The sequence below is a fragment of the Typopeltis vanoorti genome, chromosome 10 (genome assembly GCF_054136105.1).
Source record: "Typopeltis vanoorti isolate ZY-2024b chromosome 10, IOZ_Tvanoo_1.0, whole genome shotgun sequence".
NCBI lineage: Eukaryota > Metazoa > Arthropoda > Arachnida > Uropygi > Thelyphonidae > Typopeltis > Typopeltis vanoorti.
Window position 1 is genome coordinate 87,184,319 of NC_143558.1, and position 17,441 is coordinate 87,201,759.

The window sequence follows — 17,441 nt, forward strand, 5'->3', positions numbered from 1 at the left end:
CTTTAAAATTATTCTGCCACATACATTTTTTCTTTTACTTGCAACATATCAAAAAACTGTTTGGGATTCTCTTTAGCCTGCATGGTTAATGTTCTTTCATAATCTGTTTTTGCTTTTCTTACCACACTCGTTACCCTTCTGGCCTGCGCTTTATACCGTTCATGTGCCTGCCAGTCACCTTTCTCCTTAAATTCCCTCCATAGTTGTTTCTTTTATTGCAGCTCAAGCTTAATGGTGTTATTCATCCATTTAACCCCTACTTGATTTATTATTCGGACTCTAGGTATACAGTCAGTCATTGCTTAACTGCCTCCCATGCGCTATCAACATCTAGCCATTGTAGTTTTACATGCCATGCCACTGAACCAATCAAACTCCTAAGCTTGTCATGCTTACCAGCCTGATAATTCCACATGTACCCTATCTTAATTGTAAATTCCACACCTTTAGCCACCTCCTAAGTCAAGACCCTATGATCACTTTCACCAATTGGTGGCAACGTGGTCATATTCGTTACAGCCAAATTCTCAGGTGCAATTAATAGGTCAAGCACTCTATGACCCCTAGTATTTTCCATTACGTGCTGTCGCAGATAGTTATCCCTTAATAACCACATAAACTCCAATTCCTTCCTCCCATGTGTCCTCTCCTCCTTCCATATTTAGTGATAGTTGGCGTAATTAGAGATAACTGGAATGAAAATCATCCTGTATGATGAAACACAACTCTCTCCTCTCATAGACTCATTACTGCATACATGCAAAATAAACAAAGTTTTATTGTAGTGCCAAACATGGTATCTAACTTCCATGCATTACAATATCTAACTAAATATATTATCCTAACATCTTATTTCAAATTTTCATTTACAGAAAATACATGGCCTGACCTATTCATAATGCAGTCATTAAGTGCAGAAACAAATCAAATTTTGTGAAGCAAATTTTCAAAAGCAATTTAAATTTGCCTTTAAGATTTCCTTTATCATTAAGAAAGTTCACAAATATATATATTTTTAAATAAAATTTAACTAAAAACATTCAAAGTAGTATGGTGCACAAAATAAAAATGTTGTAAAAATGAACCTGCCTGACGCAGAAGAGATGTAATAAACCATCGAAGTTCTTGTTTGAAACAAAACATGAGTCTAATACAGCCAGACTTAATCATGTTGAGGGAATTAATGTCAGTGGCATGCATTGTAATTCCCTTCAGCTTTGCATTGTTAACAACTAAGTTAAACAGCAAAAAAGATCCAAGAACAGAACCATGGGTGCATACGCACACACACAGACTTTCTCTCTCTCTCTCTCTCTTCTGGTTACCTTCATGCTTTGAGACATTGTTTCATCTTCCACAACTTGCTGGCATTTTCAGAGAGCTAATCTGCAATCCATCTAACCAGTGTATTATATTTTTTCTATCTTCTGCCGTACACAAGTACACAAGTCTATCATGTGAAATCCATTAAATGAGTCTTCAAAGTCAAAGATTATCACTGTATTCAAAACTTCCTTATCTCCAACCCATTCATCACGTTATTTTACAGTCTCACTTTTTCTTACATTATAACTTAGTAGCATTTAAAAGCAGTTTTTTTTATTAATAATATCTCACCTGCCTTTTACACATTAAGTCCAATGCTTATAATGATGAAGTGTTATGACGTTGTTTTCTCTAAATATCTTAATGCTTTCCTCAATGTAATTTCCTTCCCTATACTGTGATCTATCTCTCCAGAAATTTCTAAACTTAAACTTTGAATCACCCTTTTGTAATTTCCCTATGAAAGTGAAAATTAGCCACCAACTAGGAGTGAATTCTCTAGACCTTCTTACTGGGGCCATCTCTTTTTCAGACACTGACAAATTTGTTTTTTAAAACTGCGCCAGTCAGAGTCCTAAGAAAGAAGAATCCTTGTTCAGAGAGACCTTCCCAGAATCTTAACACCTATCTTATCTTACTGAAGTTCTACAGTGTCTGTAGAATTCTTAGCTTGCAGTCATGACTCTAACATTCTAAATTCCCCTTTCTTATTCCCCTTCGCATAGGTTCAGATTTTATGAGTGGTAAGTTGGTCTCATGTTCAGACAACACTCAGGTTTACATAACAAAACATAAAACAAGAGATCCTAAAAACATGTTTTTAGGATCCTAGAGTACTTATAATTAGATTCAAATACACACAAGAATTTAATCAATTAAACACTAAATCAAACTGGCGAATACAAGTGAACATTCTAATAAATGATCCACAACTCTAGCCTCTAATGTTAATCAATGATACACATAACATTCACAATACAAAATTTCAAATCAGATTCTATCTACAATTCTAGCTCCTCACATGAATTAGGTCACACACACATGAGCATAAGTTTTCAGACAACCAGTCTAATGAAAACACCAACAAATTGCTAAGCATATTAGTTATTCAAAGTTCCCTAAGTATTTGTCCATAATTTCCTTTCCACTAGAAACTGATTCACCTTTCCTTCTAATGCTATTGGAAAATAAATAAGAAAGTTCTGTACTTTACCATCACTGTGTCTGATTACCATCTCCGCCTGGTCCATCTTCCTTTTGTTAGATAAGACTCTGCAATTCCATCAGTTTGCATCCACGTGGAGGTCATGTTGTTCATCCGATAAGGCCTTTCTCTGCACTCAGTGATGCTAGCGTTCATCTCAATCTTTTTCATTTCACTATGGTCAGCGTTCCCGCCTTTGGGAAATCACTTTCCGCTGCCTCATTCCGGTGGGACTTCTGTCAATGGTTCGAAACAGTGGACACCGACATCTCGCGTACTGCCCATCCAGTACCCTTCAAGCATTCATGGGGAAGAGCTCGCTGTCCAACATCATAGCACTTTCTTCTATTGGTCAGCAACCTCAGGTCCAAGCGAGAACAGGAACAAAACTTGAGAGAGCTTGAAGCTCACGCAAAACCTTCTCTATTCTATCTCCATTGCAGCCTCTTTTTCGCTGCTGAGATCTTCACATGGCATTTTCCCTTTTGCCCTTAAGCTGTTTCGTCATGACTCTTCTCTCGAGGAGTGCTCTTTTCGGGGAACATGAGCTCAATTTGCCTTCCGCGTAAGCCTTTGCCTCAGGATTTCGCTAAACTGGGTGACTAGCACGCGACTCTTGGACTTTTGTTTACACTGGATATACATTTCACATCAAATATATTTAGATCGCTACAGCTTACAAATCGGAATTTCTATTTAGACAAACAAATTCATTTTTCCTTTGTACTTCACATTAAAGTTATTCATTTAAGCTCCTTTTTACAATTTGTTTCCTTACTATAGTACAAGTATCTCTTGTTATTTTATTCTTATTAAATCTTGAATGAAATAATTTTTGATGAAAATTCCTCATTCAAGATCTAACAAAGGTCCCCCCCCCCCCTTTTTTTTTTTCTCTAAAAATTTTTTTTCTAATCTATCCCTCAATTCTCTGGGGATGATTCTTCCATCTCGTCTGGCCTTAGCGTGTATCTTGATAAGGTTGAGTGCACGGTTTCCTCGCAAAACTGATTCTCCTTCTCCCTTCTGATCCTTCAAGCTTGCTCATCTTTGTGGTTTATGTCCAAAAATTCTCTCTGTCTTGATGTATCTTGGAAAATATTCACTTGAGGAAAGTTGTCCCTCCTCCCCTTTGATGCTCCCTCTCTCTTCAATGAGCATGCCTTGGAATCCATTGTAATTTTGTTCTCTTGGCGACTTCTTTCTCTTGATCTCCTCTTACTTCCCCAGATGTTCTCGAGTGAATCTCCCAAACAGACTAGCCTATCAGATCTGCACTTGTATAATTTCAATCAATTGGAATGTACAATTGTAGTTTTTTCTGGGTGTGCCCTTTCTCTTATCTTGACGATCACTGGAGATAGCTTCTCCAGAATTTCAAAGGGCCCCACAGCACTCCTTCCAAACTTACCCCCTTTCTTATTTCCAGAGTTCTGCTCTAATAGGACCAAGTTTCCCGGCTTCAGATCCTTGTATTTTCTTATATTGTTAGTGTATGATCTGGCACATCAAGAATATATGTTGCTAGATTCAGCTACTAGTTCGTATGCTAATTTGTTTTCCCTGATGAGGTTATTCAGATATTTGTCTATATCTGGGCACCCTGTGCTAGCCTTGGAATTTCTGAAATCATTGGGGAATAATGGCTCAAAACCCAGAGCACAACTGCAGGGGCCTCCTTGGTGGCACATGGAGAGCAGTTCTGCATGCAAAGAGGGTGTGTGCAAGATGGGTGTCACAATCTGACACCTGCCCCTCTGCTAGCTTGGAGAAAGTGTGTTTTAAGGTCCTGTTCATTCTCTCGCACATCCCATTCCCTTGCGGATGGTATGGGGGCAGGGAACAGCTTTTTTATCCCCAACAACATACAGAGTTGTAGCATCACCTGAGCAGTGAAATTATTGCCTTGGTCAGATAAGAGGGTTTGGGGCGTTCCATACCTTGAGAAAACCAGCTTAAACAATTTGTTCGCTATGGTCTCAGCCGTCTGATCCTTCATGGCTGTAGCCTCGGGAAACCTCGAGAACGTATCTATTATAACAAGTATATACTTGTTGCCCTTCGAGGAGGTGGGAAGTGGCTCCACAATGTCCATAGCCACAGCCTGAAAGGGGCATGAGGGAGCAGGAAAGGCTGGAGAGGAGCCTTTCCAGTGATGTTAGATTTCTTTTGGCATAAGTGGCACGAAGACATATGTCTCAACATCATCTCTCATTCCTTTCCACAAATACCTATCTGTCACCCTCTTCAATGTTCTGTGAATACCCCAATGTCCAGCCAGATCCGAGTCATGAAAGGTGTATAGCACCCAAGGAATCATGACTTTCGGAACTAGAATTTTTTTCTTCCATCTTCCCGTGACGTCTTGTTTTGACAACAAAAGACCGTCTTTACATGTGTATGGTATCATAGAATAATTGATTGTCCGAGAGGCTTTCCCCCATCTGTTAGCCCCTTATGCACCCCCCCCCCACACACACACACATCGGATCTAATTTCTGGGCTTCAATTATCTCAGGCTTTCCCCAGGTCTGAAGTTGGAGGGGTAAGGGCTCCTCCCCCTTTCTCCTTTCGACCACTAGTATGGGGCTGATATCCTCCCTATTTGTGCAGGAGTCCTTCTCAGGGCTCAGATCTAGTGACCTAGACAGGTAGTCGGCCACTACATTCAACTTCTCTGGAATATAGCTTATCTCGACATCAAACTCCTGCATTTCTAGGGACCAGCATATGGTTCTTTGATTTTTGTCTTTCATAGATGATATGAATGATAAAGGCTTGTGGTCAGATCTTAGGATGATGTGTTGCCCCAGTTTTATTCCATGTACTGGAATTTCCTAAGGCTGTATATAATTGCCAGAGCCTCCTTCTCAATCACTGAATAGTTCTTTTCGGAGGAAGATAGCCTTCTGCTAATGAAAGCCATTGGTTTGAAAACTTCTTCCTCCGCTTGCTCTAGTACAGCAGAATAGTGTCATTGGAGGCAACAACAGTGAGAAAAAATGTTTGCCCAAACTTAGGATATGTAAGCACCGGCGATATGGTCAAAGCCAGGTTCAGAGCTTGGTAAGCACTCTGCTGTTCCCCCCCCCCCCCATGTGAATTTTATCCCCTTTCTTGTTAGCCTTACTCTGGGCTCCATTAGTTTGGAACACTCGGGAATAAATTTCCAGTAAAAGTTGACCATTCCCAGGTATCTCCTAACTTGTCTCACCTTGGAGGAAATTATCCCTGCCTCATTTACCACATGTCCCAGGTATTCTACCTCTTTCAAAAAGAATTTACATTTCGAACACTGTAATGATAGGTGAGCCCTGCTTAGTCTGCCCAGAACCTTCACCAAGATTTCCTTGTGTTCCCTCAAGCTGGATGAGTAAATCAGCAGATCATCCTGGAAGCACAAGACTCCTTTACCTAACATGTTTGTCAGAACATGATTCATGAGATTGAAAGCTCATGGTTGAATTCCTCGCCCCCTTGGGGAAGTTGGCACAGTTGATAATTTTGCCATTTGGTGGTGAAGGCAAAATACTTCCTGTCCTCCTTCCTGAGGGGGATTTGGAAATAGCCAGAGTTCAGATCTAACTTTGAAAATATTTTTTCAAAACTCCTTCCAGGCCGATCAGTAATTCCTCAATCTTGCACACTGGGAAGTCGATTGGCTTGGTAACCTTGTTGACTTCCCTTAGATCTAGCACGAACCTCAGGCTCCCATTTGATTTTTCCACTAGGATGAAAGGGCTGTTCCAACGGGAATTTGACTTTTCAATGATTCCTGCCTTCTGATACTCTATCAATAACTTCTCCAAGCCATCCAGGTGCTTTAGGGGAGTCTGGTCCCTTCCCTTTCCTGAACACCTTGGGATATTGTTTCTAGATAGACTGGAAAAATTCTCTGAGCTCTCTTTTCTCATGATTGGAGTCATACAATTCCGTGGCATCGTGCATGAGTCTTTCCTTCCACTCATCCTGGTCTTCCTCCACTTTACTTACATCAATCTGCATAGTTTCTCGCATTTTCCACTCGTTGCTGAGACTGTACCCAGGTTGGGAGATTTTTCCACAGAGGGATAGTGATTGCTAAAGTCACACATGAATTGATGTCTCTCCAAAAAATCCAGACCCAATATAATCTGGTTGCTCAGGTCTGATAATTCAGGGAGGACTATCACTTCGTGAGTAAGGTTCACGGAGAAGCAAGGTATGATATCTTCACGATGGCCTTGCTGGTGGAAGAAAGCATGACCTTGGCAATCTCAACTAGATTATCGGCGTTCAATGTGTTGAGCTTTCTAAATAATGAGTAGGGAATTACTGATACACGGGCTCCGGTATCTAATAGAAAGCTACATGGAGTTCCTTCTACGAATCCCTCCACTAGGGTCAGTGGTTTCCCACCTTGTACTTCTGCTGGGCTCATGCTCTACATTCTACAGAATTTGCCTTTGTCTAGCTCCCTGTCGCTTATCGATTTACCTTGAGTCACAACGAGGCTTCTCCTCCACCCTTTTTTTTTTTCCGCTCTCAGAGCAGAACACTATGTTACAGCCCTCATTTGGAACCGACTTGTTCTCGTCTTGCTGGGAGGGGGGTCTTTTTGAACATGTGACTCTTCTAGCACTAATCCCCTTAAGGAGCCATGTCCTCCAACACTCTCTCTCTGGTTGCTTTGTAGCACTCATCAAGGCTTCTCAGATTTTCCTTGTAGACACTCTCTTGTAATTCACAGGAGAGGCCTGACTGGAATTGTTGGAATGCCATCCACTCAAGATGAGTTCCTTCCTCTCGCGAGATTCTCAAGGCTTGGGTGAGTGTCAATACTCTATTTAGGTGATTACTCACCCTCTCCCCTTTTCTTTGTATGCACTTGTACAATTCTCCAAATGTTTGAAAAGGTCCCTCGCTCTCCCTGTTAGTTTGCCTCGCAATAATATAAGGATCTGTGGATCACTCCATCGGCCAACCCTTCTCAGCTCTTCAACATAGTTGAAGAAGGTTAGTACATCATCAGTGTCCTCTCCAGAAAATTGAGGAAAAATCTGCTAGGAGTTTATAGTCATGAAAAATTGAGTCATTTAATTCGGAGCTCAACGGGAGAGACATACTTGCACTTTAGTTCACAAGGATATACAAAGGTAATTTCTCAAAAGTTATCCTAGTAAATTCCTGATTGCTGGGCATAAAACCACGACCAACTCACTGCGATTGATCCAATAAACTTAAATTAATGGAACAAACCACATCCTGTCGGCTGCACCATTGTTACGATGTTGTTTTCTCTAAAAATCTTAATGCTTTGCTGAATGTAATTTCCTTCCCGATATTGTGATTCCAGAAATTTTTAACCTTAAACTCCGAATCACCCTTTTGTAATTTCCCTATGAAAGTGAAAATTAGCCACCAACTAGGAGTGAATTCTTTAGACCTTCTTTCTGGGGCCATCTCTTTTTCAGACACTGCAAATTTGTTTTTTAAAGCTGCGCCAGTCAGAGTCCTAAGACAGAAGAATCCTTGTTCAGAGAGACCTTCCCAGAATCTTAACACCTATCTTATCTTACTGAAGTTCTACAGTGTCTGTAGAATTCTTAGCTTGCAGTCATGACTCTAACATTCTAAATTCCCCTTTCTTATTCCCCTTCGCATAGGTTCAGATTTTATGAGTGGTAAGTTGGTCTCATGTTCAGACAACACTCAGATTTACATAACAAAACATAAAACAAGAGATCCTAAAAACATGTTTTTAGGATCTTAGAGTACTTATAATTAGATTCAAATACACACAAGAATTTAATCAATTAAACACTAAATCAAACTGGCGAATACAAGTGAACATTCTAATAAATGATCCACAACTCTAGCCTCTAATGTTAATCAATGATACACATAACATTCACAATACAAAATTTCAAATCAGATTCTATCTACAATTCTAGCTCCTCACATGAATTAGGTCACACACATGAGCATAAGTTTTCAGACAACTAGTCTAATGAAAACACCAACAAATTGCTAAGCATATTAGTTATTCAAAGTTCCCTAAGTATTTGTCCATAATTTCCTTTCCACTAGAAACTGATTCGCCTTTCCTTCTAATACTATTGGAAAATAAATAAGAAAGTTCTGTACTTTACCATTACTGTGTCTGATTAACATCTCCACCTTCCTTCTGGTCCGTCTTCCTTTTTTTGGATAAGACTCTGCACTTCCATCAGTTTGCATCCACATGGAGGTCATGTTGTTCATCCGATAAGGACTTTCTCTGCACTCAGTGATGCTAGCGTTCATCTCAATCTTTTTCATTTCACTATGGTCAGCGTTCCCGCCTTTGCGAAATCACTTTCCACTGCCTCATTCCGGTGGGACTTCTATTGACAGTCCGAAACAGTGGATGCCGACATCTCCCGTACTGCCCGTCCAGTACTACAAGCATTCATGGGGAAGAGCTCGCTGTCTGACATCATAGCACTTTCTTCTATTGGTCAGCAACCTCAGATCCAAGCGAGAACAGGAACAAAACTTGAGAGAGCTTGCAGCTCATGCGAAACCTTCTCTATTCTATCTCCATTGCAGCCTCTTTTTCGCTGCTGAGATCTTCACATGGCACTTTCCCTTTTGCTCTTGAGCTGTTTCGTCATGACTCTTCTCCTCGAGGAGCACTCTTTTCTGGGAACACGAGCTCAATTCGCCTTCCGCGTAAACCTTTGCCTCAGGATTTTGCTAAACTGGGTGGCTAGCACGTGACCCTTGGACTTTTGTTTACACTGGATATACATTTCACATCGAATATATTTAGATCGCTACAACTTACAAAACGGAATTTCTATTTAGGCAAACAAATTCATTTTTCCTTTGTACTTCACATTAAAGTTATTCATTTATGCTCCCTTTTTACAATTTGTTTCCTTAGTATAGTACAAGTATCTCTTAGTTGTTATTTTATTCTTGTTAAATCTTGAATGAAATAATTTTTAATGAAAATTCCTCATTCAAGATCTAACAGAAGTTACTTGGCTTTAGAAATCTGCGTATTGCTTATGATGGGATAAATAATCCTATGTGCATTATCTGTAAATTGAATATGTTCTTCTGGCCTCTTTGCCTGTTTACAGGATGAGAAACCCAAATTTCATGGAGGAAATACACTGTCACCTCTGTGTGGCTAACTCACCTTCAATTGATAGCATTAATAAAAGACTCTTTACATCCTACATGGATTTCTATCCTAGGCCTTTCCCACCAAAGGCTACCATCGATACTGATTGAGTTACAGATGCTCATGTTTTATTAATACTGCTGGCAAAGGTTGGTCGATTGGTAGAGTCTCTGCTACTAATGGGCTCAGTTAAGTAAATTCGAGCGTGGTTAGTAGTTGGAAGGGGACCAATCGTTCGATGCTGTTGGCACGCTCTCCCTTGATGAGTCTTTGGACTCCCTGGAGGTGTCAAATAATAATGATAACAATTAAAAAATCCTTTTCCAAGAATCAATTTTGTACAGTCAATCATATTGTTTTGTTAGTTGGTATGTGAGATGTGATTTAAAAACTTTGCCTTTGAAGACTGTTCCACTTTTAGCTCTAAGATTATAAATGATTTTTAATGCCTTTACATTATACTGCAATAATATTAATATTATTATTACTACACAGGCATCTTCATGTAGTCCAAAAACTCATCATAGGAAACATGCATCGACTGTTATATAAACATTGAATATCTCTCATTCAAGATATTCATCAAGAAAGTAATCAAGACCATCTATTCCAGTTATTTACTGCTCTTCATCAAAAAAATTTACTCCTTACACCTTTTATAACTATATTCTTACACAACTTCGGAGTATGTCCCTTTGCTCTAACTGTCATGCATTGAAAAATTTCTTTAGTATCTACTCTATAAAACCTATTTAGTAACTTTGTTTCTGTCATATGCTGTTTTAACAGACAAACCTTCAGTGCTGGCCTGATTGGCTGAGTGGTTAGCATATCTGTTCCTCAGCCAAGAGGCTGCAGATTAAAATTGCACCAAGGGCATGGATGTTTGTGATTATCCTACTAACCAATTACCATATGTACTGCTGCAACCTGTGGCAAGATGACCCTTGATGTTTTGCACCATAAAAATCAAATTAAAAAAAAAAAAAAAAAAAAAAAAAACTTCAGTATTGTCTCTTATGGAAATATCATTGACTTGAAAGTCCTGTGTGAGCCTTGACTATCTTCAGAAATGTCTGCTGGCTTTCTTTATTAATTGCAATTTTCACTCTGAACCTTAATATCCTGGATCACACATCTTCCCATCTCAGTTTAGATCTTCAAGTTTTCCTTTAGCCTACCATTGAAACACTTTCTTATCTGTTCTATTATTATCTGTGCATATGACATGTCCAGCCTAACTTAATCTGTTGATTTTAGTGTACTCAATAATGTCTAGCTCACTAAATATTCTCTATAATTCATGGTGTGTCGAGAGAGGGATTAGTCACCATTTTGTTCACTAGCCTCTGAATTTTCTCCACCATTTTTGCTTTCACAAGATACCCAGGAGACAAGACCTTTGTTCAGTAGTCTTAGATATCCACAGTAGTTATATCAAATGCTTAAAAAGAGGAATAAAAACTTTATCTCTGCTTATCATTGCACTTATACAAGTGATCCTTTGAGATATTTTGCCTACTGTCTTCTAAACTTCAAATATCTGTCCACCATAATTTCTTGCATTTCAGTGTCATCTGTGCAATACATGGTCTGTAGTTTTTACATCTGAGCCTAACTTTATTTCTAACATATTACATTTACAACCATCCTTGGCTTGAATCACTAGTCAATTTCATCCTGCAGGATAGAGAAGCAGTTGATAAAGACAGCATAGGCCATCTTTATTAGCCGTTGCTCTTCCCAGTTTACCATAAACTGACTATTGGATACTCTTGCTCATATCATTCCCAATATAATTAATGTACAAGTTGAACACCAATAGTCCCAATATAGAGCTGTTTTGGCATTTATTTGTCTTCTCTTTCATCTTTCTCTTTCACCATAAGCACTACTCTCCAGTGTCTGCCCATCTGCCTCCCTCTTATCCATATCACAATTCCAACAATTTCCTACAATTTACATGTCTTTGGTATAGTATCTAGTACAATATCTTTGCAAGGCGTTCAGCTAAGTTCTGTTACTGTTCAAAATGAGTAAATTACTAAGATAAGATCTCCTTCACTTCACAAAGCCATGCTGCTTCCACTGTGTTTCAATATATATATATATATATATACACACGTATTTCAAGATCTGTCTATCAATATATTGATGACTGTAGAGTGTGAGATTTTACCAGATGCAATTTTGAATATGCCTCTGTAGTGCAATTGCAGGAACGAAGGTATATTGTATCCTTTGATTGGAAAAGGCTTAAGTTCAATTCTCACCATTACGAGAGGAATTTTTATATAGGCTTTTTCATTTAAAGGTAGCCAATCTCATAGCCAATCAATCCCTGAAACTTAGGTTTTTCATCCTGTGTATACAGGTAAATCAGCCTTCAGAACACGCAGTTTACAGACAATAAACACTGTTGGTAGTAGTGATTGGCAATATATTATTATTATTATGAGCGACTCCAAGGAGTCCTTAGACTCATCGAGGGAAGCCCTAAACATCATGTCCATCACAACTATTTGACATTCACACATTATCTATCATACTTTGCCTTGAACTCATTCACTGTCATAGCACCCACAACAGACTCAGGCAGCTTATTCCACTCATTCACCACTCTAAAAGTAAAAAACCCAGCTCTAACACCCTTACTAACCACACTCTTGCCCAACTTCAATGGATGTCCCCTAGTCCTCCTTCCACCAGTCCTGTTTTCAAAAATATCCTCTGAATTAATCCTATTGAAACCCCTTCAGCAATTTGAATGTCTCAATCATATATCCCCTTTTCCACCTATCAACCAATTTCTGCATCCCACAAATCTTCAACCTGTTCTCATAAGGTTCATTCCATAGACCTGCTATCATCTTGGTCACTCGTCTCTGGATCCTCTCCACCTCCATCAAGAAGAACCCCTGGCTCCCATATCTGGGCACAGTAGTTTAGATGGGGGTCTTATCAAGGCTCGATACAGAGGAACAATAATTTGCTTATCTCTTCTCGTCAAAGTATTCTTCAGCATCCAAGTGATTTGATGAGCTGATTTAGCCACTTTTGTGATGTGTCCCCTAAACTTCAACTCCCTATCCACCAACACTCCCAAGTCCCTGGCCTCATCAATCTCCTGGAGAGCAGTTCCACCACTGTGATTTACTGCTGCTAATCTTTTGACCCCAAAATGCATAACCTTACATTTTGCCACATTAAATTGACATCTATTCTCCTTAGCCCAGACCTCTAATCTATCCAAATCATCCTGCAAAATTTTGACAGCTTGTGCATTCACTATTGCCCTATCCAACTTAGCATCATCAGCGAACAAATGAGCCATTCCTCTCAGATCCTTCTCTATATCGTTAATGAACAAATTAAACAGCAACGGTCCGAGATATATGCCATTGATGGCGGTTGCATATAGTAGAAGTCAGTAGTAGATGTGTGTAGTGGAGTGAAGTAGAGTGCCCTCCTGCAATGAATCCTTGGACTCCTTTGAGGTATAATGTAATAATAATAATAATAATATGTTTAATTTATTCATTACAAAATTCTTAGGTATATACACTATTTGATCAAAAGTATCTGGACACCTACTCAAAACTATAATTAGACTCCCTGTGACACACTTTCCAGTACTGGACATTAATATGGGGTGGGTCCACCCTTTGCTTCTGTGACAGCTCTAACTCTGCCAGAGAGACTTTCTACCAGGTGTCGGAACGTCTCTGAAGGAATGGCAGCCCATTCTTCCTGAAGAGCTATAGCCAGAGCAGTTCTTGATGTGGGTCGTTGGGGTTATAATTCATTCCAAAGGTGTTCTATGGGATTCAGGTCAGGGCTCTGGGCCAGACAGTCCATTTCTGGAATGTTATTGTCCACAAACCATTCCCTCACAGACCTTGCTTTATGGCAGGTAGCATTGTCATGCTGATACAGACAATAGTCATCACCGAATTGATCTTCTACCATAGACAGTCTGCAATGGGTCAAAATGTCCTTGTACCCTTCCAAATTTAGATTTCTGTGTAGTGTTACGAGAGGGCCAAGTCCATTCCATGAAAAACATCCTCACACTGTAATGCCATCTCCTCCAATCACTGTTGGAACTGCACACGCTTAGAGGAATCATTCTCCAGGCATTTGCCACACCTAAACCCTCCCATCGGATTGCCACATGATAAAGGGTGATTCATCACTCCAAACCACACGTTTCCAGTTGTCCATTGTCCAGTGGCATCGCTATTTACACCACTGAAGGTAGCGCTTAGCATTCACAGGAGAAATGTTTGGTTTGTGGGCAGCTGCTCAACCCTAGAACCCCCATTCCTCTCAACTCTTGACACACAGTCATGGTGCTGGCTGGACAGTTAGTAGCACTGTGGAACTCACAGGTGATTATCTCGGTGACACTGTCTTGTATACAACTAATTCGGTGTTTTGATTAATTTCTATCTTATTCCATATAAATTTATTCAGTTGACTTCCTACCATACCAGTTTTGCTGATTCTGTTGTCTATTTCTATATTTAATTTACCATCTTCAGCAAAAATTGTGCCTAAGTAGCTGAAATGTTTTACTTGTTCTATAGGTTCTCCTTTCATGATACTGTTGCTATTTTCAGTGTTTCTGCCTATTTTCATTGTCTTTGTCATGTTATTGCTGACCTTCATACCATATCTATTATAACAATTATTCAATTTAGTCAGGGAATCTTGCAGACTTGTAGCAGATGTATTTAGAAGTATAATAAATTATCTGCATAAAGCAAAGAGCTGAGATTAACATTTCCAATTTTGATATCAAGTTTAATACCACTTTATTTCATAATGTAATCCAGATAGATAATGAATAACAGATGGGATAATGTGCATCCTTGTCTGACACCAGATTTAACATTAAACCATGTTGTAAAGTGAAAATCTGATCTGATATAATATAATGCCCCATTCACACCATACAATGGTAATCTTTTGAATAGCTTCTCTCTCCTTGTCATATGAGCTTTTCCAGATCTACAAAACTTAAATACGGATCTTTGTTATATTCCCATGATTTCTCATCTATTTGTGGTAGAGTGAAAATCTGATCCTGACAGCCTCTATTTGGCCTGAATCCAACTTGTTCTTCACAAGCTTTCCCTTTCACAATCCTTCTCAACAGTTTCTCAAGTATACTTGCATAAATCTTTCCAGGGACACTCAGTAGAGAAATACATCTGTAATTCTTGCATTCAGTTTTATTTCCCTTTTTATATCTGGGTATTATGAGAGCTCTACTCCAATCATCTTGAATTCATCCCTCTGTCCAGGCCTTCTGAACTATGCAGTGCAGCTGCCGTAAGACTTTTATACCTTCATACTTGAGCATTTCTGGTCGAATATCCTCTACTCCAGCTGCCTTTCCACATTTCAGGCTTTTGATGACTTTTTGCTTCACGTATGCATATCTAGTTTGCATGCCTGGTCAGTGTTTTCTACCACTGTGCTGTCACTTATTGTTTCCTTTAGCAATTTTTTGAAGTAATTAGTCCATACATTACGGATATCATTTTCTCCACTTTTCATGCCACCTTTATCATCTTTAATTCCTTTTCCAGCACTCTTTCCTCTATTTCTGAGCTTTTTCAACAGCCTCCAGAATATTTTGCCATCTTTCTGATATTTATTTCCTGTGTTCTTACCAAGTCTTCCCATGACTTTTATTTAGTTAGTTTTACACAGTGTTTAGCTTTCTTACATTTGTATTCCCTAAGAGTACAAGCAGACTTATTTGCAGGAACTTTTGATATGCTTTTTTCTTTTCCATCACTGCCTCTTTAACTTCCTTTGTTGTCCACCATATAGTTCTGGTTTTTCTATCTTTGCAGACAATCTCACCACATGCCTCTCTGGCTGAATCAGTCAATGTTTTCTTCAGGAGTTGCCACTGAATCCGCAAGGTTTGGTTCCTGTTCTCCAACTCTTTCATTTTTTTCTTGAATAATGTTTGTGTATTTTAGTCTACAGTTCACATCTCTGAGAGCTGCTCAACTTTTATTCACTTTAAAACTTTCTTATGTGTTATTTTCAGTATGAAATTTAGTTTTATCCTGCTCAAGATAAAATGGTGATCACTTCCAATTTCAAATCCTCTTACACTCTGGTGTCCTGCACCAGGGAGAAAACATCACTATCAACAATAAGATAGTCAATGAGATTTTTCTTATTCCCTGCCTCTTCTCTCCATGTGAATTTGTGCACATTTTTATGTTGGAACGTGGTGTTAGTAATAACCAGTCCATGTCCTGAGCAGAAATCCAACAGGTATTTGCCATTATTATTAGCTTTGCTCTTTTCTCCAAATTTTCCCAATATATTTTTGCATGTCTGACAATCATTTCCTACTCTACTATTTAGTTCCCTAACAAGGACCAACTTTTCATTTTTCATTATGTCAGTTGCTTTCTCTAAAGCCTCAAAAAATTACCCCACTTCTACCTTAGTAGAACTTTCAATAGACACAAGTCTCCATAAGTCTCATTGTCCAGTTCCCCATTCTGATATTTGCTCAGATCACTCGACTTGATATTGCCTGCCATTTAAGATTAGCCCCATATTTAGTTTTGAATACTATGACTACTCCTTCTTTTCCTTGATTGTCATTGCCTGAATATAACATATTGTATTTATTTCTCAGAAAGATCTCGCCAGTTTTTGTCTTTTTTGTTTCAGTCACCCCAAAAAAGTATTTATCCAATTCCTCAGCTAGCTCCATTTCTTTGCCATTCAGGCTTATTATGTTGATACCACCAATCTTGAACTATGGTGATGTTGAGTTGGGGTGAGATTTAGGATTTGTTCCAGCAGCCGACTTTTCACTGTTCACCCTGGTTCCCCGGAGAGAACAATAGGGTCTTGTCTAACCGGGCGACGCCCCAGCCGGCATGAAATTCTGCCTTGTTAAACATCATTTTATATTCTTGTTTAAGCCAATAAGAATACAATTTGGTCAGCTAAATCCCAAATTGTCAGCCCATCCTTATTTGTTCAGTATCTAGGTGGATACCTAACAGGGTGCACCACAAGAAGGTGAGGATTAGACATTAGGTCAGATGCCCTGGTTGGCTCTCTGCATTCCTTTAAAGGCTATGTGGATTTCCCCTCTCAGTTATATAGCTGTAACCCTTAATCATGCCATTGACAATTTTTTAATATCCAAAATATTTTGAGTTCATCTACCTTTGTTCTCATCTCAGTCTGTGTTAAGTCAGTCACTGTATTATCTTCACCTGGATGATATGCATGCTCTTCCAAAGTGATCACTCTGTAATTCGATTATTTCTTCTGTTTCTGTCCACCTTCTCCTTCCATCATCGTTCTTTCTTTTGCTCACCACATAGCATAGAAATGCTTTGGAATTTCTATTAGTTTGCTTGGCTGGTTTCCTTTCATAATCTGATTTCTTTCTTAAGCTGCTGTTCATGGTTCTTTCTTGTGCTTATACCACTTATAATGGCTGTCAACTTTTCACCTAATATACATTCCTTTACGTATTAATATTTTTTTAAATAAATTCTGTTTCGTGATTCTACTCATCCAATTAACATTCACCTGATTTACCCTTCTGACTATGCTCACATCATATTTACCATGAAAGGTGAATTATTATATTTTATTTGATTTTTATTTTGGATACAGTCACAAGATGAAAGCTACTTACCTTCAAGCAAACAGACGAGTGTGATTTGCATCACCAGAAGTGATGCAATCGGTTACTTA

General features: G+C 39.0%; 1 protein-coding gene across 2 annotated transcripts in view; it reads left to right on the forward strand.

The window, feature by feature from the left end:
* LOC150102568 (golgin subfamily A member 5-like) overlaps nucleotides 1-17,441 on the forward strand; it is a 358,953-nt gene that overhangs the window by 269,970 nt on the left and 71,542 nt on the right. The gene's annotated exons all lie outside the window — the stretch shown is intronic.